This window comes from Oncorhynchus keta, chromosome 21 (genome assembly GCF_023373465.1).
Source record: "Oncorhynchus keta strain PuntledgeMale-10-30-2019 chromosome 21, Oket_V2, whole genome shotgun sequence".
Lineage (NCBI taxonomy): Eukaryota > Metazoa > Chordata > Actinopteri > Salmoniformes > Salmonidae > Oncorhynchus > Oncorhynchus keta.
In genome coordinates this window covers 20,438,062-20,459,655 of record NC_068441.1, presented here as the reverse complement: position 1 = coordinate 20,459,655, position 21,594 = coordinate 20,438,062, and the positions used below count along the sequence as shown (strand labels likewise).

The 21,594-nt window shown below is 43.0% G+C and overlaps 1 protein-coding gene across 5 annotated transcripts in view; it reads left to right on the top strand.

Moving 5' to 3' along the window:
- tfeb (transcription factor EB) overlaps positions 1-21,594 on the top strand; it is a 107,838-nt gene that overhangs the window by 17,453 nt on the left and 68,791 nt on the right. For 3 of the 5 annotated variants that reach the window (XM_052473457.1, XM_052473453.1, XM_052473454.1), the window contains exon 2: positions 12,940-13,038. The exons of 1 other annotated variant lie outside the window; for it this stretch is intronic. The gene's annotated coding sequence lies outside the window, so the exon portion shown is untranslated. Of the gene's footprint in view, positions 1-10,838; positions 10,996-12,939; positions 13,039-21,594 lie in introns of those variants that run through there. One more of the 5 variants, XM_052473455.1, reaches the window with a different exon arrangement.

Here is a 21,594-nt window from a genome sequence, read left to right as displayed (position 1 = left end):
GGCTACAATGAGAGCCAAGGGTTCATCCTCGCCAGCTCATTTCATCAGTTAACTCCTGTCGTCTCGTTCTCCCCAAAAATCAATCTGTCATGATTTTTCCACTCAAATAGTCTATCGTGGAGCTGAGTTCATATTTCCTCATCTGTTGCTTAGCTCCGGCTAAATGCATTAGGGGAACTCTGCAGGCCCCAATCTCAAATTAATGGACACGCACACTGTCCAATCCAATGCTACTTTATTGACAGGAAAAACATGTACAACATTATCAAAACCGAACGGTAGGAATAGTCGATGGGGAAATGAAGGTGGCCTACTGTATAAGGTTTAATCTATATAAGCTCTCTGCCTGAACTGGATAGACATAAAGACAAAATACTATATCCTTCAAAAACACACCCATACATGGTATTCACACACACATTTCTCCCAGGCCATTAAGTGTGGGTGAAGACACGCTGTAAAGACTGTCTGTCCCATCAATGTTCCTGCTCAGTACTCAGTTGTTTCTAAGGTGCTTAATGCCATCTGATATCAGCACTTCTTGCTTCAGTGTTGAAATAATTCCTTCCTTAATGTTGATAACAGTACCTCAGCTCCCTCTCCTCCCTCATCTCTTATCTCAGTCTCAGCAGAACACTTATCTAGCAGAATTCGTAACGCTGGAAACCATACCTATTTTAATACTGACTCATATGACATGGAGAAGCTTTATTGACATTTCTGATATGTCTTTTTGACATGTTTTCTGTCAGTGTTTTATCTAGGCCTAATTGTGTGTGTGTGTGTGTTAAATCCACCAGAACCCCCCTCCATGTTTAGTGATAAAGATTTGATGTGTTGAGCAGATCCTATGTTGGCGTTACTGTTATAGTGACTTCCATGATGGTGCCACCAGTATTAGCAGTTTAAGATATGATGCACACACACGGTTTGTTCTCTCAGTATTTCTCGTATTGAAACATGGCCACCATCAGCAGTGGCAACTGATTTAGCTCCCAAAACATCTCACCTCTCTCTCGCTCTCTCTCCTCCACTCTATCTGGCAGGCATAGTTGCCATACTTTAAAGTGAGTAGCTCCCTGTAGTGTTGCGGGGAGAGAGAAAAGAAGGGTGGTGGAATGGTGGGTATTCTTTTCGTGACGTCAGTAAGAGTGTGTGAGCGCCCAGACCTCGCCGACATTTCCTAATCTCCCAACTCATCTCCCAAACGCCTTTCACTCCAACTCTGCCAGCATTCCAACTTTTTATCCATGCCCAAAAAATGCTGTGTTGCTGGTAACTACCTCCCCAGTTCCCACCATGACTCGCTTTCTCTCTTACTCATGCTTCTACACCTGTATTGCTTGCTGTTTGGGGTTTTAGGCTGGGTTTCTGTACGGCACTTTGAGATATCAGCTGATGTACAAAGGGCTATATAAATACATTTGATTTGATTTATACTCACGTTTGAGCAGTGGTGGAGAAAGTATCCAATCGTCATACTTGAGAAAAAGTAAAGATGCCATAATAGAAAATGACTCAAGTGAAAGTCACCCAGTAAAATACTACTTGATAAAAGTCTAAAAGTATTTGGTTTTAAATATATACTAAAGTATCAAAAGTAAATCTATACATAATTGTAAATGATTATATTAAGCAAACCAGGTGGCACAATTCTATTTAAATGTTTTTATTTACAGGTAGCCAGGGGCACATTCCAACACTCATAATTAGAAAATTAAGCATGTGTGTTTTAATGAAACTGCCAGATCATAGGCAGTAGGGATGACCAGATATGTTCTCTTTAAGTGTGTGAATTGGGCTATTTTCCTGTCCTGCTAAGTATTGAAAATGTAACGAGTACTTTTGGGTGTCAGGGAAAATGTATGGAGTAAAAAGTAGACTTTTCTTTGGAATGTAGTGAAGTAGTAAAAAATATTAAAATAAAATACAGAACACAAAAAACGACTTAAGTACTTTACACCACTGCGTATGAGTGCCTACACAAATGGGCACACATGCATAGTGGCCATATTGGAATGTTCTTTTAAAGATCGCTTTCCTTATCCAACCATCCCTCCGAGGCCTCTGTTCTGGCACACCTGCAACCATGTGAAATGTGTGCTCTATTTATTTGTCTGTAAAGAATCCTGTAGAATTTAGAAGTGTGTCTGTTGTGACAATTCATTCTGTTCCCTCTATGGCCCTCTCACGAGTCTCTCTTATTGACAGCAGTGCTTCTCCCATCAACCCAGTGGAGAGTGGAAAGACAGATACACACGGCTGTTGTTAAGAAAGGCCCTCAACCCTACACAACCCCGCACTGCTTAACATCTCTCAACATGCACAAGTCATCTGCAGTTCCCTCTTTCTCTCTCTAAGAGGACCTGGTGAGAGTTGAATGTCAGGCTCCTGCATGTGCGTGTTTTAAAAATAAAAAAATTATGGGCCCGGCCTCCTCTCTACATGGGCCATTGTCAGGAGTGCAAGGCTTTGATGGTCAGACTTCCCTCCCACACATGAGCTCAGCGATTGGTCAACAGTAACCAGCAGGCAGCTGCTCCTCTAGCCAATCAGCAGGCGAGCCTGCCCTGACCCAAAATAACACTCAAAACACTGAAGTCTTTATCAGGCTATTAAAGATGCCACGGTGTGTTTGCAAACAAGGCCTTGTTAGCACAGATGAATGTGAGACCCATGCCTCAGTCATGTTCTGTTTTTGCTCACACCCCTGATGTTGCTGTGTCTGAATATGTCCAGTGGGTTGGGATGGAAAGAGCAGAGAGGTGAGAGAAGAGAAACACAGCTGGCTCTTTTTAAAGCACAACAAGCTTCCCTCTAACAAAAGCCAACCAAAATCAGCCTGCTGGATCTGTCTCTCTCACCCTACAGCAGGGGTCTGCAACCTCTGCAACCGTCTGCACCTCTTTAAGGAATACCTAGGATAGGATAAGTAATCCTTCTCACCCCCCCCCCCCCCCCCTTTAAGATTTAGATGCACTATTGTAAAGTGACTATTCTACTGGATGTCATAAGGTGAATGCACCAATTTGTAAGTCGCTCTGGATAAGAGCGTCTGCTAAATGACTTAAATGTAATGTAAATGCAACCTTTTCCATGTGGAGTGCCAATTTACAATTTATTTTAGCATTTTTATGCGCACATTTCGTGGAACAGTTATTTTTTACAATTATAATAACGTCTTTATCTCAATGTCATGTGATTAATCTAAATTAAAATGATACAAATCTACTGTGCTCCATTGGCAGCTGAAGAACCCAGAGATTAGCCTAATACAGTGCATTTTGAAAGTATTCAGACCCCTTTCCCACATTTTGTCACGTTAAACAATACTAGAGGTCGACCGAGAAATGTTGCTTGTTTGTAGCTGACCAAATACTTATTTTCCACCATAATTTGCAATTAAATTCATAAAAAATCCCACAATGTGATTTTCTGGATTTTTTTATTTTTCATTTTGTCTGTCATAGTTGAAGTGTACCTATGATAAATTACAGGCCTCATCTTTTTAAGTGGGAGAACTTGCACAATTGTTGGCTGACTAAATACTTTTTTGCCCCACTGTACATTGAAGGTTGTACAATGTAACAGGAATATTTAGATTTATGGATGCCACCCTTTAGATAAAATACTGTTCCGTAATATCACTGAAATAATAAATGTTTTGTTTTCGAAATGATAGTTTCCGGATTCGACCATATTAATGACCTAAGACTCGTATTTCTATGTGTTATGTTATAATGAAGTCTATGATTTGATAGAGCAGTCTGACTGATCGATGGTAGGCAGCAGCAGGCTCGTAAGCATTCGTTCAAACAGTACTTACGTACCGTTTTGCCAGCAGCTCTTCACAATGCTTCAAGCATTGCGCTGTTTATGACTTCAAGCCTATCAACTCCCGAGATTAGGCTGGTGTAACCAATGTGAAATGGCTAGCTAGTAAGTGGGGTGCGCGCTAATAGCGTTTCAAACGTCACTCGCTCTGAGACTTGGAGTAGTTGTTCCCCTTGCTCTGCAAGGGCCACGGCTTTGTAACGATGCTTCGAGTGTGGCTGTTGTCGACGTGTTCCTGGTTCGAGCCCAGGAAAGGGCGAGAAGAGGGACGGAAGCTATACTGTTACACTGGCAATACTATAGTGCCTATAAGAACATCCAATAATCAAAGGTATATGAAATACAAATGGTAGAGAGAGAGAGAGAGAGAGAGAGAGAGAGTCCTATAAATACTATATTAACTACAACCTAAAACCTCTTACCTTGGAATATTGAAGTCTCATGTTAAAAGGAAGCACCAACTTTCATTTTCTGAGCAAAGAACTGAAACGTTAGCTTTTTTACATGGCACATATTGCACTTTTAATTTCTTCAACACTTTGTTTTTGCATTATTTAAACCAAATTGAACATGTTTCATTATTTATTTGAGGCTAAATTGATTTTTATTGATGTATTTATATTATTACAAAAACAATTTGCTGATTTAATCGGTATCGCCTTTTTGGGTCCTCCAATAATCCGTACCGGTATTGGCGTTGATAAATCATAATCGGTCGACCTCGACACAATACCCCATACGAAGCGAAAACAGGTTTTTAGACATTTTTGCAAATGTATTTAAAAAAAAAACTGAAATATCACATTTACATAATGACCCTTTGCTATGGGACTTGACATTTGAGCTCAGGTGCATACTTTTTTCATTGTTCATCCTTGATGTTTCTACAATTTGATTCGACTCCATCTGTGTTAAATTCAATTGATTAGTCATGATTTGGAAAGGCACACACCTGACTATATAAGGTCCCACAGTTGACAGTACATGTCGGAGCGAAAACCAAACCATGAGGTCGAAAGAATTGTCCCTAGAGCTTCGAGACAGAATTTTGTAGAGGCACAGTTCTGGGGAAGGGTACCAAAACATTTCTGCAGCATTGAAGGTCCCCAAGAACACAGTGGCCTCCTCCATTCTTAAATGGAAGAAGTTTGTAACCACCAAGACTCCTAGAGCTGGCCCCCCAGCCAAACTGTGCAATCGAGAGAGCGAGAGGGCCTTGGTCAGGGAGATGACAAAGAACCCAATGGTCACTCTGACAGTGTTAGGTGCCAAAACGAATAGGCCATGATAAACATTATTCTCTAGTCTGACAGAACTAAGATTCAACTCTTTGGCCTGAGTGTCATGTCTGGAGGAAACCTGGCACTATCCCTACAGTGAAGCAAGGTGGTAGCAGAATCATGCTGTGGGGATGTTTTTCAGTGTCCGGGACTGGAAGACTAGTCAGGATCGAGGGAAAGATTAATGGAACAAAGTACAGAGGTCCTTGATGAGAACCTGCTCCAGAGCACTCAGGACCTCAGACTGGGGCAAATGTTTTTGCTTTGTCATTATGGGGCATTGTGTGTAGATTGACGAGGGGGGTTATTGAATCAATATTAGAATAAGGCTGTAACGTAACAAAATGTGGAAAAAGTCAAGGGTTCTGAATACCTTCTTAATGCACTGTACCAATGCAAGTAACTTTTATATTACCAACTAGGTAAAAATATCCTACATAAAGCCAACAAATAAAAACAGTGCAGTTAGAAAATATCCTGATCAAAATAAATAACTTACGAAGCATATGCATGGCTATTTGTTCATGTTCTTTCAGTTGCATTCATCTCTCTACTCCACCTGTCTATAACAAACTTGAAACATTATATCAACTGGGTCCGGCCCGAAGCTCTTGCTAGCAAAATTGTAGGGACTATTCTGGGCTCTTGAGTTTTTCCCGTGCCAGTGAGCTCTGGACAGACACAGCTGTGTACGCGATAGGGAGAAGTAATCAAGAATTTTATTACGTTTCCACTGGATCAGAGAGCATTTTTCTCTTTCATGCCAAGGCTTGTTGGTTATCATAAGGGACAGCGCTGGAATGATTTGTCATATATTGATTGAGGAACAATTGTCATTCTCAATGGATCTAGTCATGGCCAAAAGTTGAGAATGACACATTCATTTTCACAAAGTCTGCTGCCTCAGTTTGTATGATGGCAATTTACATATACTCCATAATCTTATGAAGAGTGATCAGATAAATTGCAATTAATTGCAAAGTCCCTCTTTACCATGCAAATTTAACTGAATTCCCAAAAAACATTTCCTCTGCATTTCAGCTCCGCACACAAAAGGACCAGCTGACATCATGTCAGTGATTCTCTCGTTAACACAGGTGTGAGTGTTGATGAGGACAAGGCCGGAGATCACTCTGTCATGCTGATTGAGTTCGAATAACAGACTGGAAGCTTAAAAAGGAGGGTGGTGCTTGGAATCATTGTTCTTCCTCTGTCACCATGGTTACCTGCAAGGACACAAGTGCCTTCATCATTGCTTTCCACAAAAAGGGCTTCACAGGCAAGGATATTGCTCGCAGTAACGTTGCACCTAAATCAAACATTTTTTGGATCATCAAGAACTTCAAGGAGAGTGGTTCAATTGTTGTGAAGAAGGCTTCAGGGCACCCAAGAAAGTCCAGCAAGCGCCAGGACTGTCTCCTGAAGTTGATTCAGCTGCGAGATCGGGGCACCACCAGTACAGAGCTTGCTCAGGAATGGCAGCAGGCAGGTGTGAGTACATCTGCATGCACAGTGAGGCAAAGACTTTTGGAGGATGGCCTGGTGTCAAGAAGGGCAGCAAAGAAGACACTTCTCTCCAGGAAAGGCATCAGGGACAGACTGATATTCTGCAAAAGGTTTAGGGATTGGACTGCTGAGGACTGGGGTCGAGTCATTTTATCTGATGAATCCCCTTTCCGATTGTTTGGGGCATCCGTAAAAAAAGCTTGTCCGGAGAAGACCAGGTGAGCGCTACCATCAGTCCTCTGTCATTCCAACAGTAAAGGATCTTGAGACCATTCATGTGTGGGGTTGCTTCTCAACCAAAGGAGTGGGCTCACTCACAATTTTGCCTAAAAATGCATGATGGAGCACCTTGCCATAAGGAAAAAGTGATAACGAAGTGGCTCGGGGAACAAAACATCGATATTTTGGGTCCATAGCCAGGAAACCCCCCAGACCTTAATCCCATTGAGAACTTGTGGTCAATCCTCAAGAGGCAGGTGGGGGAAAGAAAAAAACATCTGACAAACTCCAAGCATTGATTATGCAAGAATGGGCTGCCACCAGTCAGGATATGTCCCAGAAGTTAATTGACAGCATGCCAGGGCGGATTGCAGAGGTCTTGAAAAAAAAGGGTCAACACTGCAAATATTGACTCTGCATCAACTTCATGTAATTGTCAATAAAAGCCTTTGACACTTATGAAATGATTGTAATTATACTTTTAGTATTCCATAGTAACATCTGACAACAATATCTAAAGACTTTGACACAAATATACATTTTCACATTCTCAACTTTTGGCCACGACTGTACAATAAAAAAGGACTTTGTTTACTTGCTGTTTGAGGTGTGAAAATTACGTTGAGAAGCTCCACTGCTCATTAGTGGTGGTGAGTTGAGACAATCAGAAATACTACGCTCCAAACCAAGACATTGAATAAATTGACAAAACTCGTAAGTGGAATGAAACAAACCGAAATTTGTTTCTCACGAGTGTAGCATAGTTTGTGTGCTCAGCAAACAATGTGTCAATTCCGACAATGAGAACAGTAAACGACTGTTATAATAGTATATTGAATGCATTAACAGAAATTACTGTAACCAAATATTGTAGATTAGAAATGATGGGGATTAAAGGTAAATGTATTTCTCTTGCGATATGTCATGGGGAATTTATAGACGCTAGCAATCAAAGGGCTAACAAGTCACACAATTAAGTTATGAAACAATGAATGCGCTCAAATTGGTGTGGGAGAATGCATTCTGGAGAGAGACTCGCCTTGTGCATTTTAGCCACACTCCCCTTCTTGACGCAGTATTTTTAATAATACCCAAGACTCATTATCTTCACACATACTATAGGCCTAAGGAATACTTTAACAGTGTGAAATTCAAAGCAGTAGTCAATTTTACTTATTTTATAAAATTGCTTGGCGTGCCAAGGCAAATACCCTTGCGTGCCAGCCTTGGCACACGTGCCTTACGTTGCCCATGCCTGCTCTACAGAGTGATGTGGCTGTGTCACCCTGGGGAAGATCCTGATTGGTGAAAGACTACAATCTAAAACAGACTGACCAACCAATCAATATGCTCAACACAAAAACGGCACTGTCCACAATGGCAATGGTCCCCAGAGCCACACTGTGGAGTAAGATAGTTTGACCATCACAATTCCAACCAATAAGCATTAGGATAAACATTTATCGGAAAACTAGAAGACATAACTTGATAATACTCAAAGCAGGGAATTATTGACCGGTGACAGCCCTGAGAATTTGTAAAATTGTAAACATTGTTTAATTGATGTTTCCTTAAGGTGTGTTGTGCTGAAAAGGTCATGACCTTTCTAGTATGAACCCATGTTCAGCATGCTGTTCCTGTGTCAGTCCACATATCCAGGACATGCATACAACAACCATGTTTTAGCCAAACCACAAAGATTCTATTTGGATATATATTTAGTGAATGCTGCTCATTAACAAAAGTATCTTATCAGGCTAGGGGAGATAAGAATGACCACAGGATGTTCAGGAAATTCTTCCCTTTTGCCAATAAGCAACTTTCCAATTTACCCTCTCACTGATTATCAATACGTGGTAATACCTTGGTTATTAGTAGTGACAGCCATAATCTAGGAGGAGTTAGCTGGCCCTGTTCTAGATCATCAAATCTGTGATGCATTGTGGGCAAATTGAAACTGAATGATTGATCTACATAGTAATTTAAGAGTTCTTTATAATGACAGGTGAATTGTAGATCAGTCTGTTGTGACTCACCTGCGATGCCGGCTGCGATGTCGAACAAGCCCACTGTCTTCCATACACTAACAGTTTTTTTTTTTTTGGTTTTGTTGTCTTGATTTGTTTTGTCTGGTCAACCTTTTGAGTGATCACATGACCTGTGATGTTTGCAAACATGAGCCATGTGACCCAGTCAAAGGGTTGGTGTGTGTGTTAGTGAGTCAGTTGTTTTCCAACCTGGTTTCTGGTAAAGAGCACCTCACACTTTCTACAACTACATGAGGAAAGGGATTTTCTCCTCTGTAGGATGAACCTGTCAGGGCCTCCATCAGAGGTTGGTACAGAGATCTAATCGGAGGGTTTGGAAAAATATGCCCCAAGGGACACAGCCTATCAGACCTGGGTGTTTCACTGTGGCCATTTTGTGCCAGAGCTTCACTCCACTTGGGCTATCATAGTGGAGAGGTGCGACGGGGGAGTGAATTCCCTCTCTTGGGTTAGGCTGTTGAGACACTGTCACCCATCTGTCCCAGACCTGATTCAGGGAACAGGATATGCTATCGTAAAGGGGCAGAATAAGAATAGGAGGTAGCTCGAAACTGCCCTTAAAGCTGCAATATGTAACTTTTTGGGCGACCTGACCAAATTCACATATATGAGTTCTAGATCTGTCATTGAAAGCAAGCCTAACACGGAACCCAAACCGGCTGCGTGCTTGCAGCATCATGCATAAATGTAATTTGAGATGAGATGAGTGCAATGCAAGACTTTGTTCTCAGAGTATGTGCACGTGTGCCTTTCACGCCGATACAACGTAGTAGCTATGGCAACAATACAGACGTTTAGCCTCCTGTTTCAATGCTCTAAGGTGTTACGGAAGTTGACCCATGTATTTGCTTTGAGTCGCGTCATCCTACTGTGTCTACTTTTTTAATCCACCACCCTAATGAGTTAGTATTGGGAGTAGGGTAATCTGATCCTAGATCTGATGTCAATTTATACCGAGAGTGCAGAGTGGCACCAGCAGATGGGGCTAAACTTTTCTGAACAGATTGGGGAGAAACTCCTACCTGTGTACAGGTGGAATGTGTCTTTTGCTGTCATTCCAGCTATATCAACCCCTTCTTTAATTATTTAGACCAAGATTTCCTCTTAAAATAATCATGAGGACATGTTTGTTGTTTTCATGGTATGAGATCTACTGTGACTTAATTTATGGTTGGTCAACTGCAGCATTTATTAAAAATGGTTTAGGGAATGTTTGGTTCTGCTTCTGCACCCATGTGTTTAGGTCTCTGCAATGTCATTCCTTAGTCTGTTATCTGATGAAAAATGCCATTTATTTCCAGGTTTCAGACTACATGTTTGAACAGCACTCTGTCCTGTAACAGACAACATGATGGCCTGCCACCTTCTACTGATAACCAACTGGAGATACCAAGCTCAATAAACCTGTATTACCTGCTTGTCTTCAGGAGCTTGTGTTATCAGAGATTCTTATCGTTGTGGAAGTGTGTGTGTCAGTGGACAGGAGTCTGTGTCGAGGGCGTCAGGCTCTGTCAGAGATGAGCGGCCCCCTCTTTCTCGCGTGTGTGTGAGGAATGGATTTCCCAAGCATGGGAGCGGAGTTCTGTGTTTTTGGCAGGTGGCATCTGCTGCGGGGATCCGGACACTGAGTCCCCCATGGGGCGGCAGGGTAGTCTAGTGGTTAGAGCGTTGGACTAGTAACCGAAAGTTTGCAAGTTCAAACCCCCGAGCTGACAAGGTACAAATCTGTCGTTCTGCCCCTGAACAGGGAGTTAACCCACTGTTCCTAGGCCGTCATTGAAAATAAGAATTTGTTCTTAACGGACTTGCCTAGTTAAATAAAGGTGTAAAAAAAAAAAAGTCTCCCAGCATTCTGGTTAATTTAGGGGAAGTGAAGGAATAGAAGAGGGAACATAGTTGGCTTGAGGAGGAAGGGACAGGGACTAACCATGTCCCTGTGACTATTTTTGAGTGGAGAGGCACAGTGTCACGAGCAGAGACCAGAGAGCGAGAGCGTCTATAAGAGCTCAACCAGCCTAGCAGAGCGTGTCTCTCGTTTTGTGTGTAGTAGAGGTGTCTGGGATACAGTAACAGACAATATGTTGCTCTGAGGATTGTCCTTCTCCCTGGTAAGGATGTGGGATTACCTGTGTCGTGATCTTTTCCCTACATCTCTCTGTTTCCATCTCGCTGTGGGATTGTCTCTGTGTGGAAACGACTGGACTCTGGAATCTCCTCATGGTGCTTTGGGTCGTGAGCAGGGATGGGATATAATTTGTCACTGGGCCACTGGAAGGTTGTTTGAATACATGCTTTGTGTGGTGGGTTGTTGGGTAGACTGGCTTCATTGTATAATGGGCAACTTGCCATGCAAAATGAAAGAATCATGTTTATTATTAAAGAACTCAGTTATGAACATTCCAAACCATTACTGTTACTTCGACCAATTGCAAAATTATCTTCTAATGCCTCGTGGTGTTTTTCTGTCATTTATATGGAAATGTGGGAGTATCCACTGGTCCTCAAGGTCTTGCTGGCTGTTGTATTTTTGAGTGAAATAGCACGGTGGTTAATTTGTATGGTAAAGGCCTTGCCTACAGGCTTAGTAAAGATAATTCAGATGTGGAACCTTGAGGCCAGAGAGTCCACTCATCTGCTACTGTGACAGGTTTGAATTAGTCCCTGATTTAGAGGGGAAGGATGAAAACCATGATTTATGTTGACCTGAACGTGCATAGCCCTTGTTTATGATTTGTGTGGTTGATATGGTTGAGGCCAGGCAGGCAGGTTGTTTCCCTGGCCTGCAGTAACAGAGGAAGTTGTTGCTTCACTCCTGATCTCACTAGGAGTTGTGAAATCCAAGCCCATGAGGAAGGGAAACATTGTTTGTGGTTTTGATGATGCAGCTCTTTTGTCTTTATCTAAGACTGATTTTGAATATGAATCGGGCTGCACCTCAGTGTAAAGTGTCGTTCTCTCCTCGTCTTTTCCACTGACATTAAGGACATGGACAGTGGAAAGCAACATCCTGGTAACTTGCTTACATACTTAGCTCCTCCTCTTTGCTCCCTGTGGAAAATAAGGTCTCAAAACATCCGCCATGCCGGACGGCCCTCTGCTTTCAGATAACATGCTGACCATACGACTCGTGTTACGTGTGTGAGCGTTGCAAAATACATTCACACATGTTATTCAATCATTTCTTCCAAACTGCTTGCGTGTGTCAACGATCATCTGCTTAGCCAGGCGCTAAAATAGAACTTGGACTTCTATTTTTGATGCTTGATGTTCCCATCTCCTCATTGTTTTTTAGGAGCATATACCCATGTGGGTGATTGAAAGATGAACTGAGGTCCACACTACAGTCCAGTTGGTGGTGGCAATGCACCTTAAAGTTGGTTGCCAACCGCCATATAAAGTCCACAGAAGAAAAAATAATTGTTTACCAGAAACTAACTAGGTTTCACCTTATATCTGTGGATTAATTTTTCTACAAAGATCCCATAAAAAAGGAAATGACAACCCAATTTTTATATCCTAGGACAAATTAGCTAGCACCAGCAAGCTAGCTAGCTAAATGGCCATGAACGTTTCATGTGTTTCAACCTATCACCAAATTAATACAGTTGGTTCAGAGTTCGTTTTGATATTTCAACCTGCGTCTCCTGATTTGCATCTGATGTGGATAGACAAAATCAACATGCGAGCGATGGTGCAAGCACACGCGTACCCGGTCTAGTCAACATTCAAGTGCCGATGAAGCTCTCTGTCCGTGTCTGCTAGCTCACTGACAATGTTGTGGGCACATGCGCAATTAAATTGATGTGCTGTACGCACACACCTCCACACAGTGTTTTGCATCAATTGTTTTGGAAAGTCATTTCTATTATAAGCCTGAGTATGTGTGCCATTGCCTCACAGTAGCCTATGATGCCAGACCACCTGACAAGAACAGTGACTTCTGCTACTGTACTGTCCTACTAATATAACAAAGTACTACCTTGTTACAGCAGTGCACATCCAGGTACTACTGTAGTCTCATAGATTTTTTCTCTCTCTGTGTCTGCCTGTAGTTTCCAGTCCTCTCCAGGGTGTCCAGAGATGTAGGGAGCAGTGGGAGGAGCACCCCCCCCCCCTTCTCACTCTCTCAGCACCACTTTACTTACAAAGAGGTACAGTAAATGTGTGTGTGTGTGTGTGTGTGTGTCACTGTTTGCTTCTCAGTTTTTTGTCTTGGTGTTCCTCTGTGTTAACTGTATTCAGAGAGGGAGTGAAGCAGGGTGTGCCAGGGGTCATTTTCAAAAAGGGTTGCTATCCAAATGTGACTTCCCTGGTTTAATAATGGATAATTGCCATGCTGGCAATTCGATGCCATTTAATTTTGGTATCTCAGATTGTTCTGGCAATTCTCAGAAACTTCATTGGGAGGAAGGATGTTTGATGTTTATTTACACTTGGCACGAAACATTTTCATGAAAGTGGACATTTTTCAGCCCAATGATCTGTTAACTGTACCTAATAGACAACATCTTGGTGTCATTATACTCCTAGTAGTGTGCTTTAAAATATGGATTGTTGCTATATTCAGACGTTATTTGTCATTGAAACTATTAATATGTCAAAAGTACACTTTTTGATTTGGTTCATATTTAGACATTGTTTTAAGCAATATAATCTACATCACATTTCTAGTGGGCTCTCTACAACTTTTAAAGTTCTGATCTATTTTATGAGCACCCCCAACTCAGTGAATGGGAAAATGGATTCAAAGTCAACTCCCTTCACTGTTGGTTTGCTGCAATCCTAAAGGAGGGCTGTGATTGATTAATGGTTTATGATGTAATTTTATATGTATATAATTTATTCAACTTTGGCAGAGAGCCTACTATGGAAAGTTGTTCACTGATCATTACAGGAGGCTTGCACGTTCACTGATCATTACAGGAGGCTTGCACGTTCACTGATCATTACAGGAGGCTTGCACGTTCACTGATCATTACAGGAGGCTTGCACGTTCACTGATCATTACAGGAGGCTTGCACGTTCACTGATCATTACAGGAGGCTTGCACGTTCACTGATCATTACAGGAGGCTTGCACGTTCACTGATCATTACAGGAGGCTTGCACGTTCACTGATCATTACAGGAGGCTTGCACGTTCACTGATCATTACAGGAGGCTTGCACGTTCACTGATCATTACAGGAGGCTTGTATGCTGTAGGTCTAAAAAGGGTGTAAAAGGGCCACTTTAATTCTAATAATAATTAGTGTGGGCCATGCTGTTGTGGAATCGCCCATTTAATATGTTCCTGCTTAGTTCATGTGGTCAGGACAACATCCGGACCCTATGAAGAGCTAGTGGTCAGTGTTAAAGGAACTGGTACCTGGAGTCACCTGGATTCACCTTTTCAGGGTCGTAATCCCATCCCTAACCCGTAGCTGCCCCTGTATAGAAGTAGGGAAACCCCTTAACTCTCTGTTCCCTCGCTGGACTCTCTGTGGTTGAGTCTTCTCAAACCACATCTCTGAATGCTCAGTCTATGGTATCAGATGGAGGTGTTTGTTATATTTGGTGTATCTGATCTGAGGGTGAATGGCAGATATTTACCAGTCACTGTCTCTCACAGAGTAAATGAGGGAACCACAGAGGTGTGTGTTTCTCACTACCTACAGTAGTCTGTGTTGGATGACACTGCATCTCATGTGACAAATATGATTCTGTGAAATTACCCACAAAATTACATATCAAGTTTCAGACTGAGAAATAATGTTTTTCAAATACCTGTGAATCTGATGCATTTTGTTCAATTATACTGAATATCTGTTTGTTGTTAAAGCTACAGTATATAAAAACTGACCCTAGATCAGAAAGTTGATGGACCAGGTTTAGAGTGTGTAATTGGGGAAGTGTTGGTCTTTGTCATTTAGGAGTATAAGCAGTGTGTGAGTTACAGGGCCCATGGGGGCTCAGTCCCCTCAAATGAGACATGCACTCCCCTAAATGCAACAAAAGTCAAACTTTGGAGGGACTCAAATTGAACAACTCTTCTATTTGTTTAAAATTTGTATTGCCACAGTGGTAAATATGAACTTATTCCAAATTAAATGAACACCCCCCACCTCTGTGTCACCAGTGACAGTTGGTTCAGGTTATTTCAATCACATTAATCTCTCTTCTCCGCCTGACTGCCTCTCTCCATCTGTTTTGAGCTTTCGCTAGTGAACTTACAACATTGTCTCGACTGGGTCCAGCCTGCCAGAGAACTTGTAACATTGTTTCAACTGGGCCCCTCAGTTTCCTGCGCCAATGAGCTCGGGACAGACGCAGCTGTATTTGCGTCCTGTATTTCAGACCCTTTTCAGGTGTCTGGACTTTTCTTGCTGACAAATGGCCAGACATTTTGTGTAACATGACGAATCCATGGGCCTTTACAGTCTTATATTATATTATTTATATTATTACCGGTATACAGGTTGAAAATGGCAGATTTGGACACTAAGGGCCTAAATTGGATTGCAGTGATTCCTCTGGGGGGTAAATGCTGAGTGATTTTAAATGGTGTAAATTACGAGGACTCTAAGTATTTTGAAAGATTAGATTATTATAATAAATACCGCTTTCATGTCATACAAGCCAAACACCCATTACTCCACTTCACATACCCATATAATAAAACTCATGTACTACAGTGTCATGGTTTATGATCACTGTGTTTGATGTACAGTTAGAAGATGACATGGTGTTATACCCTGGGTTGTACTGAACAGAGTGAGTTTGTTGTATTGAGAAGATAATTTGCTGCGGACCACGCATCTGAATGTACTCATGACTACATTCTATGTAGTATGCATGCCATAATGATCTGCTTCTCTGAATGTACTCATGACTACATTCTATGGTTAGCAGATGTTATTGCGAGTGTAGTGAAATGCTTGTGCTTCTAGATCCAACAGTGCAGCAGTATCTAATAGGTTTTGTGGAATTGTTAGATATTACCTAATATCGAACACATTCCACAACAACCTTAAACACACAATCTAGTGAAGGAATGGAATAAGAATATATCCACTGCTCAAAAAAAATAAAGGGAACACTAAAATAACACAGCCTAGATCTGAATGAATGAAATTCTTATACTTTTTTCTTTACATAGTTGAATGTGCTGACAACAAAATCACACAGAAATGATCAATGTAAATCAAATTTCTCAACCCATGGAGGTCTGGATTTGGAGTCACACTCCAAATTAAAGTGGAAAACCACACTACAGGCTGATTCAACTTTGATCTAATGTCCTTAAAACAAGTCAAAATGAGGCTCCGTAGTGTGTGTGTGTGGCCTCCACGTGCCTGTATGACCTCCCTACAACGCCTGGGCATGCTCCTGATGAGGTGGCGGATGGTCTCCTGAGGGATCTCCTCCCAGACCTGGACTAAAGCATCCGCCAACTCCTGGACACTGTCTGTGGTGCAACGTGGCTTTTGTAGATCGAGCGAGACATGATGTTCCAGATGTGCTCAATTGGATTCAGGTCTGGGGAAAGGGCGGGCCAGTCCATAGCATCAATGCCTGCCTCTTGCAGGAACTGCTGACACACTCTAGCCACATGAGGTCTAGCATTGTCTTGCATTAGGAGGAACCCAGGGCCAACCGCACCAGCATATGGTCTCACAAGGGGTCTGAGGATCTCATCTCGGTACCTAATGGCAGTCAGGTTACCTCTGGCGAGCACATGGAGGTGTGGCCCCCCCAAAGAAAAGCCATCCCGCACCATGACTGACCCACCGCCAAACCGGTCATGCTGGAGGATGTTGCAGGCAGCAGAACATTCTCCAGACTCTGTCACGTGCTCAGTGTGAACCTGCTTTCATCTGTGAAGAGCACAGGGCGCCAGTGGAGAATTTGCCAATCTTGGTGTTCTCTGGCAAATGCCAAACGTCCTGCACGGTGTTGGGCTGTAAGCACAACCCCCCACTTGTGGACGTCGGGCCCTCATACCATCCTCATGGAGTCTGTTTCTGACCGTTTGAGCAGACGCATGCACATTTGTGGCCTGCTGTGGAGGTCATTTTGCAGGGCTCTGGCAGTGCTCCCCCTGCTCCTCCTTGCACAAAGGCGGAGGTAGCGGTCCTGCTGCTGGGTTGTTGCCCTCCTACGGCCTCCGGCCTGTCTCCTGGCCTCCATGCTCTGGACACTACGCTGGCACACAGCAAACATTCTTGCCACAGCTCGCATTGATGGTCCTTCCTGGATGAGCTGCACTTGTGTGGGTTGTAGACTCAATCTCATGCTACCACTAGAGTGAAAGCACCGCCAGCATTCAAAAGTGACCAAAACATCAGCCAGGAAGCATAGGAACTGAGAAGTGGTCTGTGGTCAGCACCTGCAGAACCACTCCTTTAGTGGGGGTGTCTTGTTAATTGCCTATAATTTCCACCTGTTGTCTATTCCATCAAGTGTGATTGACTTGGAGTTACATTGTGTTGTTTAAGTGTTCCCTTTATTTTTTTTTAGCAGTGTACATATAAGTATATGGATGAGCAATGACCGTGGCATAGGCAAGATGGTATAAAATACAGTTGAAGTCGGAAGTTTACATACATACACCTTAGCTTAGTTTTTCACAATTCCTGACATTTAATCCTAGTAAAAATTCCCTGTCTTAGGTCAGTTAGGATCACCACTTTATTTTAAGAATGTGAAATGTCAGAATAATAGAGTGATTTATTTCAGATTTTATTTCTTATTTATCCTGACAGAGCTGGTGTAACGGAGTCAGGTTTGTTGGACTCCTTGTCTACTTGCACACACGTTTTCAGTTCTGCCCACAAATGTTCTATAGGATTGAGGTAATGGCTTGGTGAAGGCCACTCCAATACCTTGACTCTGTTGTCCTGAAGCCATTTTGCCACAACTTTGGAAGTATGCTTGGGGTCAATGTCCATTTTGAAGACCCATTTGTGACCATGCTTTAATTTCCCGACTGATGTTACATTTACATTTAAGTCATTTAGCAGACGCTCTTATCCAGAGCGACTTACAAATTGGTGCATTCACCTTATGACATCCAGTGGAACAGCCACTTTACAATAGTGCATCTAAATCTTTTAAGGGGGGTGAGAAGGATTACTTTATCCTATCCTAGGTATTCCTTAAAGAGGTGGGGTTTCAGGTGTCTCCGGAAGGTGGTGATTGACTCCGCTGTCCTGGCGTCGTGAGGGAGTTTGTTCCACCATTGGGGGCCAGAGCAGCGAACAGTTTTGACTGGGCTGAGCGGGAACTGTACTTCCTCAGTGGTAGGGAGGCGAGCAGGCCAGAGGTGGATGAACGCAGTGCCCTTGTTTGGGTGTAGGGCCTGATCAGAGCCTGGAGGTACTGAGGTGCCGTTCCCCTCACAGCTCCGTAGGCAAGCACCATGGTCTTGTAGCGGATGCGAGCTTCAACTGGAAGCCAGTGGAGAGAGCGGAGGAGCGGGGTGACGTGAGAACTTGGGAAGGTTGAACACCAGACGGGCTGCGGCGTTCTGGATGAGTTGTAGGGGTTTAATGGCACAGGCAGGGAGCCCAGCCAACAGCGAGTTGCAGTAATCCAGACGGGAGATGACAAGTGCCTGGATTAGGACCTGCGCCATTTCCTGTGTGAGGCAGGGTCGTACTCTGCGGATGTTGTAGAGCATGAACCTACAGGAACGGGCCACCGCCTTGATGTCTTGAGATGTTGCTTCAAGATATCTACATACATTTTCCTACCTCATGATACCATCTATTTTGTGAAGTCCACCAGTCCCTCCTGTTGTGGGGGTGCTTTGCTACATGATGCTGCCACCCCTGTGCTTCACGGTTAGGATGGTGTTCTTCGGCTTGCAAGTCTCCACATTTGTCCTCCAAAATTGTCATTATGTCCCAAATGTATTTATATAGACCTTACATCAGCTGATATATCAAAGTGCTGTACAGAAACCCAGACTAAAACAGCAAGCAATGCAGGTGTAGAAGCACGGTGGCTAAGAATCTCCATAGAACGGCCAAAACCTAGAGAGGAACCAGGCTATGAGGGGTGGCCAGTCCTCTTCTGGCTGTGCCGGGTGGAGGTTATAACAGAACATGGCCAAGATGTTCAAATGTTCATAGATGACCAGCAGGGTCAAATAATAATAATCAGTGGTTGTCGAGGATGCAACAGGTCAGCACCTCAGGAGTACATGTCAGTTGGCTTTTCATAGCCGATCATTCAGAGTTTCTCTACTGCTCCTGCTGTCTCTAGAGAGTTGAAAACAGCAGGTCTGGGACAGGTAGCACGTCCGGTGAACAAGTCAGGGTTCCATAGCCGCAGGCAGAACAGTTGAAGCTGGAGCAGCAGCACCAAACAGTTCTATTTTTGTTTCATCAGACCAGAGGACATTTCTCCAAAAAGTACCATCTTTGTCCCCATGTGCAGTTGCAAACCGTAGTCTGGCTTTTTGTGGTGGTTTTGGAGCAGTGGCTTCTTCCTTACTGAACGGCCTTTCAGGTTATGTTGATATAGGACTCGTTTTACTGTGGATATAGATATTTTTGTACCTGTTTCCTCCAGCATCTTCACAAGGTCCTTTGCGGTTGTTCTGGGATTGATTTGCACTTTTCGCAACAACGTACGTTCATCTCTAGGAGACAGAACGCGTCTCCTTCCTGAGCGGTATGACGGCTGCGTGGTCCCATGGTGTTTATACTTGCACACTATTGTTTGTATAGATGAGTGTGGTACCTTCAGGCATTTGGAAATTGCTTCCAAGGATGAACCAGACTTGTGGAGATCTACCATTTGTTTCTGAGGTCTTGGCTGATTTCTATTGATTTTTCCCATGATGTCAAGCAAAGAGGCACTGAGTTTGAAGGTATGCCTTGAAATACATCCACAGGTACGCCTCCAATTGACTCAAATGTTATCAGAAGCTTATGAAGCCATGACATTTTCTGGAATTTTCCAAGCTGTTTGAAAAGCTGTCAATTTAGTGTATAAACTTCTGACCCACTGGAATTGTGATACAGTGAAATAATCTGTTAATTGCTACCATAATCTGTCTGTAAACAATTGTTGGAAAAATTACTTGTCATGTGGATGTCCTACCCGACTTGCCTAAACTATAGTTTGTTAACAAGAAATGTGTGGAGTGGTTGAAAAGTTCTATTGACTCCAACCTAAGTTCAACTGTACATATGAGATGAGTAATGCAAAATATGTAAACATTATTAAAGTGGCATTATTTAAGTGACTAGTGATCCATTTATTAAAGTGGCCAATGATTTCAAGTCTGTATGTAGGCAGAAGCCTCTGTTAGTGATGGCTGTTTAACAGTCTGATGGCCTTGAGAGAAGCTGTTTTTCAGTCTCTCGTCCCAGCTTTGATGCACCTGTTCTGACCTCGCCTTCTGGATGGTAGCGGGGTGAACAGGCTGTGGCTCGGGTGGTTGTTGTCCTTGATTATCTTTTCGACCTTTATGTGACATCAGGTGTTGTAGTTGTCTTGCAGGGCAGGTAGTTTGCCCCTGGTGATGCGTTGTGCAGACCGCACCACCCTCTGGTGAGCCCTGCTGTTGTAGGCGGTGCAGCTGCCATACCAGATGGTGATGCAGCCTGACAGGATTCTCTCAATTGTGCGTCTAAAAGTTTAAGGGATTTAGGTGACAAGCTGTTGCGCCACCTTCACCACACTGGACCATTTCAGTTTGTCCGTGATGAGTACACCGAGGAACTTAACCTTCCACCTTCTCCACTACTGTCCCGTTGATGCGGATAGGGGGGTGCTCCCTCTGCTGTTTCCTGAAATCCACGATCATCTCCTTTGTTTTGGTAATGTTGAGTGAGAGGTTATTTTCCTGACACCACACACCACCTCTTGTCATTGTTGGTAGTCGAGCCTAGTACTGTTGTACCGTCTGCAAACTTGATGATTGAGTTGGAGTGCATGGATACGCAGTCATGGGTGAACAGGGAGTAGAGGAGGGGGCAGAGCGCGCACCCTTGTGGGGCCCCAGTGTTGAGGATCAGCAAAGTGGTGATGTTTCCTACCTTCACCACCTGGGGGCAGCCCGTCAGAGTCCAGGACCCAATTATAAAGGGTGGGGTTGGAACAAGCTTTCAAATTATGCCCACCTGACCCAGATTGCAATTTCTATTGGACTGCGTAAACAACAGTTATTGTGTAATGGCTGGGATGCAGGGCTGTGTTCAAAACAAGAAAAAATGTGGTTGCTCTAGTTCCTCAATGGCACAGCTTGGACAGCAAACAAAAGTGTATTGAAATTAATTAGAAACTGTGCACACTTTGGAGAGGTGTGTGTGTGTGTGTGTGTGTGTGTGTGTGTGTGTGTGTGTCCACTTGTAATTACCACTAAGACATCTCACTCAACATAGGTGCAACGGAAGACAAAACACTATCTCAAATTTTCCAAGAATTTTCCTATTATATTGCTGAATGTATCCAGAGTATTTTCAGATTTTGTTATCAACAAATGTGGTGAAAAGTATAGTAAATGTGAAATGCTGATACAATCAGGTTTGTCAGGTGGACTGTTGTCCTTAAGTTTAGTCTAATAATTTTCCCTTTTAATTGCTACCATGGTAATGCATATGCTTTCCATATTTCTTTTGTAAGAAACATTTTAATTTAGCCCCCTCCATATAGGCCAAGTCCCACTAGTGTATGGGGCTAATTCAGACTACAAGAGTGGAGCACTAATTACAATC